Source organism: Macrosteles quadrilineatus, unplaced genomic scaffold (assembly GCF_028750875.1).
Source record: "Macrosteles quadrilineatus isolate MER2022 unplaced genomic scaffold, UCM_ALF_1.0 Scaffold_3__2_contigs__length_128488019, whole genome shotgun sequence".
In the NCBI taxonomy this organism is placed as follows: Eukaryota; Metazoa; Arthropoda; class Insecta; order Hemiptera; family Cicadellidae; genus Macrosteles; species Macrosteles quadrilineatus.
In genome coordinates this window covers 112,465,784-112,479,178 of record NW_026542596.1, presented here as the reverse complement: position 1 = coordinate 112,479,178, position 13,395 = coordinate 112,465,784, and positions in this window count along the sequence as shown.

The following is a 13,395-nucleotide window of genomic DNA, read 5'->3' as shown; positions in this document are numbered from 1 at the left end:
TGTGAAGAAAGCTATCAGAAGAACCTCACTGAAACTTTTTATCTGCTTTGCTTGGAAAGTTATCTTTTTATGTAGCGTGCATTAAAAAACAGCCAAAAACTATATCTGCATTAAAATAGATGTTATATTTTTGTCAGTGATTCAAATACACCATTTATATTCCAAATAATAATGTTCAACCACTTTTATCCTAGATAAAACAAAAATAACAAGATTGGTTCCCCATTAATACGTTACTTTTGTATAACTTCTTTCTCGCGGATTTTTGAAATATCATTACATTTTTTTTTTTTTTATTCAGAATGATTACCCGATTAGTTTTCGATCTTCAAAAACAAATAAAAAGTTTTAGGTAATGAGAAATAAATATTGTAAACGACAAAACGTTCTTTATACATATCGAACAGATCATGCATGTATCTTAAAATCGTCTCCAGTGGCTCATTATAGTAACATAACATGTAGTTGTAAGATATCGTAATATTTTATATCGTGATAATGTTTTATACATAATAAAAAACTGTAATATTCATCATAATGTACGTTGTGTAAGGATACAAATTAAAATACAGCGAGAATCTCACAATTTTGAAATATTTTGAACTTTAATCTATTTGAACATACCGGGATTTATTTCCTGAACTTTCGCCAACCAGAATAAGCGTCCAAAATTGAATTATGTCAAGCGACAAAAATTACACTCAAAAAGTAATACTGTACCAGTGATGCAGTGCAAAGCTGTTCTCGACTTAGGACTATAATTAATTTATGTAATTCATGTGAAGCAAGCCATTAATGGTGTGTGTTTACTCCAGTGGCATTTTGCATGTATCCGTATACAAAAAAACTGTTCAAACCCACTCTTCTTACTATCTGACGTTGACATGTTGTTGGGAAACATAATTAATTGTTAGACATTAGTTTGGATTCTGGGTCCAGAATTCACTTTACTTGGAATCGAACGGGCAACCATCAGTTTTAAAGGCAAGTACTCTAACCATTCTCCCGAAACAATAACATTGTATTTACTTCACCTCATGCTTGGAAATTGTAATTTTCCTAACAGTGCCGCGTTGAGTCAAATCTACTGACTTGGTGTCAAAAGTCAGTCTGATAAGTTTTGTGTCATTGGTTTCACAAGTTTGTCAGTTCCCTCAAAATCAGATGGCTCTACACCACAAACTTGGGCTTGACACAGCTGGCACATCCTGGCAAATTACGAATGTCTTGACTGGAGTTGTAATGCTCAGATGTTTAACTTTGCGTTTTTACTTTAAACTCGCTCATGAGAGACGTGTGTATGCAACATGTTCAATGTGAAATATTTTGCACAAACAGTTTTAGACTTTTCCTCGTCATTTTGTTCAACCAATGGTTACCTAGCAGCCCATTCTTTAGTCCTAGGCACGAGCACGGATTTTTTCACATTCACATTACTTCAGGGTAGACCTAGAGGTTGCGGCAATGTCACTTAGATAAACTCCATTTGTGACTTGGCGGGATTTGAATCCAGGACCTCTGGGACTGAAGTCCCGCGCTCTAACCACTACACCAGCTCGCTCCCCATAAGGCCACTACTAGCAACCCATAAAGCCAACGTTTGAAAAATGTTACTTTCAATTTAATTTTTTTACGTATTTAGATTTTTTTTGCAGTTTTACCTGCATTAAACCCGTTTTTAGGCCAGAAATGATTTTCAACATTTGAAGGAAATCGTCGAAGCCGAGAACTTTGTACAAGCATATAAACATACAAACAAACATTTCTCATAATATGACAACATTTACGTTTACATACATCGTGTAACGTAAATGTTTGAGCTCTTTTACAAAAACATCGATCCGAAAGTCATCATTTTCTATTTTACAAAATGTTATTTCCCCATTCATTTGGGATTTCACAAAATATTTACCCTAAAACAAAGCATGTTCCGAGGTTTGGTTAATTCAACAATGCGATTCCGCAAAACGCTTTCCCGTGGTTCAATTCCAGACCTTCCCTCGTATAAAAACACCAAATAAATAAACAGCTGGTTGGTGAGGGGGGAGGGGGAACAGTAACATTGGCGTGCCCGTGCGATGTTATTGCTCTCTGCCTCATTATATCAGCTTCTCGCCATGATAAATAAACATAATTACTCTGGAAACCAAGTTTGGAATGATAACAAGCTAAGTGTTTCTTGCGGGAACATGTTTTGGTTCCAAAGAGGCTTAGAATAATCATTTCCTGGGTTGTTATCCAGGTTTACAGAAATACTATATAAAAGAGGAGAGGACGCAGAAGGGAAGTTTACTGGGCAATGTAACTGTACTGTGTATACAAGTTCGCACTTACATTTGTCTACAGAAAACCAGTTGTTTAGTTGTATCACTTAGTTTAATAACTAAGTTTGTGTAGTTTATTGAGTGCATTCGTTGATTTACATTGAGAAATTTAAATTTGAAGGTTATGCCTACTCATCAATCTAATATCTGACAGCCCACACTAATGTTTTTTAAGTGAGTACTTGTATTAGATTCCAATATGGATTTGAAGCAACGTACAGTAAGAAGTCATTATTTCACATTGGTGTACATTTAACATGTGCACTATTTATGACTAGTTTTGCCTCTTTATTTGTAATTTGGCGAATTGTATTTAAATATTTGATTACAACATCGGAGAACAAGAAATAGCTGGAAATAGATTGTTATATTTTAGTTTAAAGTGTAAATATATTTACTTTAATAAGAAATAAATATTGTAAATAACAAAACGCTCGTTATCATAAGGACAGATCATGTGTGTGTCTTAAAATCGTTTCCAGTGGATCCTTATAGATAATATCATAGATTAAAGAATAGACACTGTCCACTCTTTTATCTAGGATGTAGACACAATGTCTATTCTTGGATCAATGATGATATTAACATAACATGTAGGGGTAAAATATTGTGGTATTTTATATCGCGATATTTTTATCCATGGTAAACTATGTCAATCCACCCCTTTATATTCATTATGTACCTTGTCTATGGAAAAGATGAAACGGCAAGAATCGCATACTTTCAAAGTACAAACGTCTAACCTACAGTCAAATATACTTCGACAGGGAATCTGTATGTAAAAGAATTATAGCTTGAACGCTTGAACAGCTGTTTGCACGGGGGCGGGAAATTGTCATTGACGCAGTAAAAGCTTGTACAGCGGAGCTGTGAATATTTGATTGCCCTTCTTGTACAATATGCATCCAGCCTTACACTGCACATGGTTGGTACATAAACCAGCTCAGGTGTTCTTCAGACGCTCCTTTACTTCAACTTTTCAACTTATATTTTACCAACTTTACACTACACAACTTGACGTAACAATACGATTTATGATTGTTTCAAATAGACTTATCGTATCGTCGTTTTAATCATTACGTTGTCTTAGGGACTCTTAAAAAAATTACAATAATTTACCCGTAATGTATAACCTCTTTAAGACACCTTTTGTAATAATTAGTGTCATTTTTAGAGAATAAAAAATAGATACTACAAACATTTATCTCTCAAACATACAAAACATGCAATGCATTATATGGTTATCGATTTCGTATATTTTAGAAGGTATTCTATTTTATGGAATAACATACAATATACCCCAGCCGCAGCAAACCTGCAGACTAAGCGAATTTCTATCCACCTGGCTGGAACTTCACCAAATTATTCCCTTAAATAAAAGTTTCAAATTAATATATAGATTTTTTCTCAGCTCGTGTGCATCGTAGGGAAAATCTAAAAAATTACATGGACCTTATGGGTTGCCATGTTTGTGACGAAATAACAACGCAATATATGTAAACATAAAATCTAAACAAATGGAAGACATTCTAATCACATGTTTTATTTAGAGCGTTGGGTGAAAATAAAGAAGTCTGTAAATTACATATTTTTGAGCGAGTTTTCGATCACTTGACAACCTGAATTAATTTTAATGAGTACAGGTTTGCTGCTACAGGGAAGACAATAAGGTGTGTTTTATTTAAATATCGATAGCTTGATATGAAGTAAAGGCCCGTATGTGTTAAAAATATTTTAATATACCCATATACAAGCATGCTACAACAGTTTATTTATTCTCCATTGGAAAGAATAACATAGTAATTTTAATTTACACTTTTTGGGATTTTTTCCGTAACCGTTATAGGCATACGACCATGCTTCAATTTATACCAAATCGTTTGTTTTTGGTTTTTTTTACAAAATGGTTTTGGAATAAATTGCAAAATTTCATGTTTTGAATAAATGTAGCTTAACACGTCTAAGTTATACCAAATTTAATCAAAATCGGATAATATTTGCTCGAGCTGTCGTGCTAATCAACAACTGCGTGCGACACACACGGTGCCGTGTTTCCCCCGGACGTGCTTGAGGCGGACAGTGCGTGAGGCGGACAAAACTGGTTCGGGTGGGTAATTGAGCGGACGTCTCCCTGCATCTACCCGGCTCGCGGGGAATATCCCCGTTACCGAATCGTCCGAGGAATTATCGCGTTTTGCCTCCCAGCGCCCAGTTCTTTCAACCACACATAAACTACCGAAGCAATATAGCTCTGATTTTGTAGGTTAATAGCTAAGAGACTATGTTTTATCTATAATTTCTAATAACCCAATTACAGTACCTAACACGTAGGCCTAGTCACCTCTGGTTACTCCCCGTGGACGTCCAAATTTTTAATGTTAACATTTTAGAAGGGTTAGACAAATCTTTAAACTCTAAAATACTGTGGAATCTTCAATTTAAATTTAAGACGTGAATAGGTCTATGTGTTAATTTAGGATTTGTTGATTTATATGTTCAGGATTTGGCGTTACCGTACTCATCTAAAATGTCGACAGACCGAAGTATACATTTGAATCTTACACATAGACCGGCTGTCACTTGGATAACAGTACACACAGACCACGGGCAAAACCCTGTAAAACAGTGATCATTTACATTGTAATACGCTACAATAATTGTGTTTGTGAATAATTTATTCTTGGCTGTTTGTTTGTACTTTTTATAACCTTACACCTAAACCTTTTTATGTATAAACCTTTTTATACAGAAATTGAGATAGCACGCGTTTTGGCTTTCCTATCTTAAAACTCGTTCCATACGATGAAACTAACCGAAACATTTATGATTCTAAGCAGTGTACAGACAAAACTCTAATTTTAGCGAATTTCCCATATAGGGACTAAGCAAAAATTCACCCTAGGTCTCATGGTAAGACACATGTAACACATGGTAAGACTAGACCCGGAACCGATTTACGTTATCGTTTTGAGGATAACTAGAGCAAAAATTATCCAATTTTTATGACATTTTGGCACAAACGTGTAAACCTACGTTTATTCGAACGAGTTTGCTAACCAGTTTTATGGGGTGAAAATTGATTTTTCCTATTTTTGACCCCAAAACACAATTTTTTTTAATTTCTCTCCAAACCATATTGTAGAGCTTAAAAAATAAATAATTTTGTACTCGTATATTGAAGAGTTGTTGTATGCCCAACGGTTTGGAGATAATTTTAAAAATTGTAAATTTAACATTCCCATGTTATTCTTATGGAGGATAAATAAACTGTTGTAGTTTGGTTGTTTATGGATATATTTTAATCAAATTTGGCAATTTTGTTTATTTCATACTAAGCTATCAACTTAGTTATCAACATTTCAATAAAAATCACACCTCAATATCTTTCCCGTAGCAGCAAACCTAAGTACTCACTAAAATTAATGTTATTTAGAAATAGGAAATAAATCTGACAATTTTGTGGGAATATTTTAGTAAAAATCGAACGAACCGGGTAAATGGAAATTCGCTTAGACTGCAGGCTTGCTGCGGTGGGAGTATTATTTACATAGATTTTTTGTTCTTGTGTCACTGAATTGTATTCACAGCATTTGTCAGCAACATCAATTTCTATGTTTTCAAAATATACTGAACTAATAAGTAAACAATTGAAACATAATTCAAAGATTTGAATATAGTCGAGTAAATCCGTAAGACAACTCTAAGAAAATTGCTTTAAATTGTTTAATTGGTTATTTTGACTAAGAATTGTGTGCATTTACTAGGGAAACGGTATAAAGAAATCGGAGTCTCGGAAGTCCAAAATTAAAGATGACGTACACGATTTTTGCAAATACTTGTATACTATTCATTCAAAAATTTGTTTTTTATTTATGAGAATTTTTGCTTGAAACAATGATTGTTGGGGAGAGTGTATCTAATTCATCTGTTGTGTGTCTTTATAATTATGTTTTTAGAAGATAGTTACGTTTCTAAATTTCAAATATTGTCAAACATCTAGACTTGTTTACGATCGCATAAACCACTCATTCGTTCTGCTAGGGCAAGTCGGCTTCTTAACAAAGCAGTTGAGACCGTCCTTCTGCGTAAAGAACTAATACGGTCACATAAACTCCCTTTCTATTTGTCTTTAGAATTGCTATCTAGGACCGTGGGTTAAGGGTGGTCTGTGGTCAATATGATTAGTAGGGTCTAGCCTAGAGATTGTCGTGTTCGGCCAAGTAACATTGCTTTCTTTCAGCTTCATAATATTCTTAAATTCACATTTAGTTTACAACCAAATCAGTTTCGATATAGAAATTCATTTATTGTAGTTTTACTATACAGTCCACTGATACAATTTGTTCATATTTACATCAATAAAATCATAGTTCAGTTAAAAGTGTTAGTTTTTATTATTACCAAAATATTGGCGCATCACGCGTGCCGCAGCAATTATTAATAGGTGTGAAAATAAAGGACATAAGCTAAAGTTCAACATACCTATTTTATTTACTTAAATAAATATCACTAGTGGCTTGTAAGGACATGAGTCCCTAAAAAGCTGAATAATTGACAAATTAGTTTAATATTTAAACAATCTCATAAATATGTTATCAATGTGTCAGAATAGATATCCCCGTACACCATATCTTTTGTGTAAAAAAACATTTTGGTGTTTTGCCTTTGTTTGCTTTTGTTGATGTTATACGGTGTTGTGAGTCATGAAAATATATTTATTATCAATAAATAATTTGAATCACTCCATAAGTTTAACTCTGCTAAAGGCAGCAAACATATAATTCATTCAATTCAATTCATTCATTTATTTAGAAAAAATAAACATTACTATACTTTTTACATTAAATAATCTGAAATCAGGTTCCTGCGAAGCAAAGCTTCAGTGCAGGGACCGAGTCGCAAACATCTTCCACCATGACCATAAACCATATACTTAAAATGTTCGTAATGACGAGAAACCTTGCGCAAAACTATCCATTATTTATAAATTGCCCTTTAAGGTCGTAATTCTTTTCTAAAGGAAACTTTCCATTTACCTAATGTTAAAATACCTCAGCTGTACTTATTTGTTTGTATTACTTTATTTTAATACAGTATTTGCTTATGTTAAATTAATTATTTTCAAAGCAACCATTGCTTAATTTGAAGACAATAATTAAATAACAATTTATTCATTAGTTTATTTGGAATTAGGAATCATGTCTCTATTTCACAGTAAATATTCTGTAATGACTATGTGATTTTATTAAAGTAGAGTAAGAGTAGAGTAGCCAGTTTGTTTGTTTTGATTTAACCATAACCAAAAAATTTGACACGTATGAACACATGATCGCACTAAAAAGGTTCATCTTCAAAGATATTTCACCACAGCTTAACCGCTTCTAGCTAACAAAATCCAATTGCACTGTACAGACTTCTCTATTTTTCACCCCACCCTGTAAATAAAACATGTGATTGTAATTTCTTACATTTGTTTTGATTTTCTGTTTATATTTTGTTGTTACCTATTTCGTCACCAGCATGGCAACCCATAAAGCCCATGTTAATGGTTTTTTTTAATTTCAAATTCATTTTTGTACTTATTTTTTAGCCTATTATAATTTTTAAAGGGATTCTGCAAATCTACTGGAAAATATCTTTCTAACAGTATGAGTAGATTTTCCCTGCGATGCACACAAACTGAGAAAACAGGTTTTAAAGAAACATGCTTTTCTATTAATCTATCTATTTATATAATTCGCTAAGCCGATTTTTGTGAACAGAACTCCTCCCTCATTTTTGGACCGATTTTGATGATTAAAGTCAAAAGAATGGCCCTGATCTATAGTTTTGCAAAGGGTTTTTATTTTTTTGAAATCTTTACTAGTTTGTGCAGTATCTTCCATCAAAGTTGGGTTTCATCCCATAAGATTAACATGGGGGAATCTACATATTTAATTGGAAACTTTATCTCCACTAATTTGAGAGAACGGCTGAGCGTAGAAACTTGGTAGAGGTGTCCAAAGAAAGGTCTTGGTCTGTAGATGAGTTATCAAAAGAAAAATGAAGTAAATTCGCTTAGGGCTCTGCCCCAGAAGCCTTTAAAGATCCCTCCACAGGTTTGTTTACATTTTGTCATGTGGATAATACTTTTTAATAAAACAGCTGTTAATTTTAAAATTGTATTGTAAACAACACACATATATTGGGAGTTACTGAATTGTCCAAAAGAAGTATTTGCAATGTTATTTTCTGATTTTAAAATTGATTTTCTTATGTATCATGTCATGTGTTGCAATATAAAGTTCCATTGCGAAATCAGTGGAAATCCTTTTATCACAATAACTCTTACAATCTATATAATTAATACGCTACACGAAACTTTGTCGGTTGAACTCCTCCGCCATTTTTTAGCCGATTATATCCGTTGACGTCTCATTAAAAAGAGCGTGTCGCGTAGATTTGCAAACTGACCTTACATTTTTGAAAAAAGTCCCTTGGGCTCTGCCCCAGTGGCTGTTAAATTTCCCATGTTATCCTTATGAATAACATTATTGTTTACATTTTGATCAGCTGTATAAGTTATCTGCAGTTATTTATTTTTCAATTCAAAGACATTAAAACTCATCAGAAATTATGATGACTTTTCTTTGGTTTTAAATAACTACTTCACTTCTTTGCAATTGCTCGATTTCGAGCAACGTGTTTACTAGTTATTTCTTATTGAACTATCTTATATCTATTTTACGGGTTGGTGTCTGCCTTTTTCACACTTTTTCCTTATATTTTATCATATTATTCTAGACAGATCATTATAGGTTCATGAGATTATTGTCATACATGCTTTAAATCATTGGAAAAATCTTCGATTGTGTAATACAATACAAAATAATACAAGTGCAGAAGGGCACGGTATACCCATTTGAGCCGTGTCCATAATTTGTTAAATTAATAGTGGTTTACATCAACTGGATAAAACATTTATTTTACAATATTTATGTAGAAATATGTGCATGATTTAGAAAGTCATTAAGCTGGAAAACTGCAATATACTGCAGATGTTTCAGAGAGGTTACTTCGATGTATTCATTCAGATTAGTGAAAACATAATAGGTCGATCTCAAAATAGATAAGTATACAAGTAAGAACTTGAACTCTTAGAGAGTCTTTGGATGTTATTAGACTAACGAAAAGGGTCTATGCAGATAACATTATTTCTGGTTTTATACAGTATACAGTACATTGCCGAATATACTGGCAAATAAGAGTATATTTGAATTATATTCGCAATCCTCTAAATTATAATATTGCGTACTGGATTAGTGATAAATCACGATCAGCAGTATTGAAGTAAACAAAAATCAGCTGTAAAATGGCTGCTAATGCTATTCTTGGAGAACACATTACTTTAATTTATTTTACTTTTGTGTAGAAACAGTTTGTTGTTTGTTTTTGTTTGCTTTTGATGATGTTATTTTCAATAGATTATTTGAATCACTCCATAAGTAAATCACTCTGCTAAAGGCAGCAAACATATACTTGTTTGTGAATAAATACGGTACTGTCATACTAAGGTAGATTTAGTTTCGTGATTAACTTGCATAAAAAAGGATTCCCTGATTTGAATGTTAGACATTGCCTTCGTGAAATAGAAAAAGGCAAATAAAGGCAAAGAAGGTGTGTTGAGTTATGCTTAGTTTTTGGCCAAAACAGCTAAATCAAAATAATAGTTTATACCCCTTTTGTAAAAGGTTTAACATTAGTGTGAAGTAAAGGTATCCCATTGGCCAAACCTAACCTGATCAACATAAAAAACTACAATAATTAGCCTAGTGTAAGAATATTAGGTGGTATTCCTCGTAAAGGTGCGATTGACTTGACACCACCACATAAAGTTTGACACCACCATAAAATAAGTCTAATCATCAGCTGATTCCTAACTCATTTGCGATTGGACTGGTTCCATTGCCCAGTTATCGAAACCAATTACGAAAATACTTTTCATCAGCATTTACATGCATATTTTTGGTTTGTTTAAAAAACGTAAAGAAACAGAAACTACATCTAGGTTTTACTGTTATATGTGGATGCTCCATTTACTACTATACAGTACCATACTTGCTAGGCTATATTATTTTAACCTTTTTTGCTTGGAAAGTAAAGACAGTACCTGTTTCAAATCTCCTCCAAACAATATTGTTTTTCCGCCTATTGGAACTTGTCATAGTACTCACTTAGTTAAGAAATTTATTTCCTGATCAAACCTATTTCATCTTTATTCCCAGGTTATTTTGTAAGAGTAGCCGTTGAGGTTATTTCAATTCATACCAAATATTGATTATATACAATAAATAAAAATTATAGGCCCTATTATATACAATTATATACAAAAATTATACAATAAATCTGAAAATTTAAAATGTTAGTTAATTTACAAAGAAGGTGTAGAATAAATCTAGAACATGTGTTTTGAAATATAAACAAAGCAGAAGTTTTCCATCTTGAATCGTTAATTATTTAGTCAACTAGGTTATTTCATGCGTTAAAAATACACAAATTTGAAAAGTTTCACAGTAAAATAATTTACTTCAACATTCTATAACCCTAAAAAGTCTTAATTAATATAGGTAACCTTAACCCTGATTTTATATAGTATACAGTATGTTGCAGAATTGACTAGCAAATGGAGTAATCCAAATGTAATTTTGCATACTGACTTAAAGATAAATCACGATCAAAAACGTTTTGGAATTTCACTACCGGCATTTTTCCCGCCGTTACGGGATCGAGACCTTTAATTTGAGCCCTCTCCGGTCGTTCTACAACTTCCCAATTGCCCACAATTTTGACGCAAAGAATCGACTTAACGTCATTAATATATAGTTGTCCTAATTTAAAAAATCCGGTACTGCAGTAAAGCAGTATAAAAAATTCAGGCTAAGAATCATGAAACAGTCTTGTTCCCCATCCGTGGGGCAGGACTAAAATTGAAGTTTAAATTTTGATTTTAAAATAGCCACCTAAGTAATCATTCTCTAATTGTTATGGAATATGCTCAGGTTCATTGTTAATAAGTATGTGCAATATTTGATATAATACTAAAATTTGAAGGCTTTACTTTCAATGTCCTTTATTTTATTGTTATATTTAAAAGTTATTGCTAAAACTAATATTTGTAATTGTAATTTATAGATTCCGTGCTTGCAATTATACAGGTAGTAATAACGTTTAGTTTTTGAAATCCGAATAGAATTAATAATAAATAAAAAAAACAGTATTTTCTACCACTTTTAGCTACGGGCCACCAGTTCTGGTTACGATAGTACAGTAATAATTCCCTGTGTTGGGAGGGAAACGCCACCGAGCGTCCTTACTCGATATAATGGGGGCGAAAAGCGACGAATTACCCACCCAGCCGTGGCGCGGGGATTTCTGAAGCGTCCGTCCGGGTGAAACACCATTTTGAGGGTGTCCGCGTCAAACACGTCCGGGCTAAACACGGAGCCGACACACACACCCCTACCATGCTTGGACTTGGTCGCAACTAAGGACAATTTTTGGGGCCCTTTGAGGGTTTAGCGCAGTCAAGGAACTCTTTGGCGACATTAAATGCAAGATCCTCTTACCACGAGACCTTCGGTAATAAATTATAAATATAGGGAATTATGGGAAATTTGCTAAAAAGATGGTTAGGGGATAGGTTACGTGCTTTTTATAAATAAAGATAATATAGGATTTTCCTTTTTCATAGCAAAAAATATAACCATCAAATAAAACGGAAATACTATTACAAAACAATATAATATCTTAATTGCCGTACGGTATATAAGAAGATACAATATCACTCGTGCATTAGATTATATATAAAGCAGTGTGTAAAAAGAATTATTCAAACGTTTTATTTGATATGTTTATTATATCGGCCCTTCAGAACGCTACAGGGACGTCAGTAACATATATTTTGTCAAAATAAACCACATACAGTTTTCTTTAACACGTAATTCTTCCAAATTTGCCGATATCCATCCCTTTTCTCATAATTATAGGTTAAACCCTTTGAAGCTGTATGTTAAAGTTCGCTCCAAAATTATATGTCCCCATGGAGGAAGATATTTTCAGACGAAGCAACAACTCGCTGGTCACAATTAGCCGGTTGTTGCTTACTTAAGTCAGCAACGAGCAAACAAGCCTGAACACACAGTCTCAATCCTGATTGCTTGGACGCCGCTTTCTCATATTCAATTTTTGCATTGCCAGAATTGTTGTTTTAGAAATGTTTAAACTATACCCTTGTTGCACCAGTGATAGCAAAACTGTCATCGCTATGAAGCATACAGAATAAAAATATTGTTTTTCAGTGTCCGCTATATTGCACCCACTTCAAACTTGAGTTTTAGATTTGCAAGATCGCAAATGACACCACATATGAAATAGCCTAAATTAGACAATAGACATAATAAGATACTTCCGTATAGATTAGTGAAAGTCTATTATCATTGACTATACATATACCTCCCTGTAGGTATATAGTCAATGCTATTATCATAGACTAATATTATTCATTTCCAAGTGCTGAAAAACAATGTTAAGATTGATATGTATACGGCTGTTTAGTCTAGATGGCGATTTGTTATGTATTTCTTGTTACTTTACCAGCCTTTAAACTTTTTAAACTGGATTTATTTGGATATTTTTGACCCTATGAATATGTTTGTAGAGTCTTGATTGACCTCTGGTAGTACCGGTAGCATATAACCTCAAAAGAAAGTACAGCATTTTTATGTATGTAAATGTAACGTGGTAATATTCATAAGCATGAAATTATTATCACTAAGAATTAGAATGGTATGTTTATATGTTATCTATACGAATAACATAATCAATGCAAAGCAAACTTAATGAGCTCAATATCTGTTTTCTTCATTCGATTCAATGTTCTTCTTTTCCCTTCTCAAGAAAAGAATAAAGAAACATAGAGGATACGCGTCCGGTAACCGGACGTGGATAAGGCGTACGGCAATGACGTCATGGGGTTGCGGGAGCCTGGAACGCCTTTACCACAACAATACAATGTTCAGCCATCGGTGGTCGT